The sequence below is a fragment of the Daktulosphaira vitifoliae genome, unplaced genomic scaffold, assembly GCF_025091365.1.
Source record: "Daktulosphaira vitifoliae isolate Bord-2020 unplaced genomic scaffold, ASM2509136v1 Scaffold_3, whole genome shotgun sequence".
NCBI lineage: Eukaryota > Metazoa > Arthropoda > Insecta > Hemiptera > Phylloxeridae > Daktulosphaira > Daktulosphaira vitifoliae.
The window spans coordinates 37,565,805-37,566,036 of record NW_026099574.1 but is presented as its reverse complement, the minus strand read 5'-3'; positions in this window follow the sequence as shown (position 1 = coordinate 37,566,036).

The following is a 232-nucleotide window of genomic DNA, read 5'->3' as shown; positions in this document are numbered from 1 at the left end:
GCATTCGGTAGCCGTTTTCACCATGAAGACAAGTCCAGAGGTCAAATTTTTTTTTTTCAAATTAAAGTACATTACATTAGCTTTAATTTAAGATATATATAAAAGTGTCAGACCTTCCGGAACATTTTCAAAAGTTAAGTTGAAAAAGTTGTCATTTTAAATTCCATCTTGTGGGCAGAAAAAATGTCAGATTTACAAAAAAAATATACCAAATGATAGGTAAAGACATCAA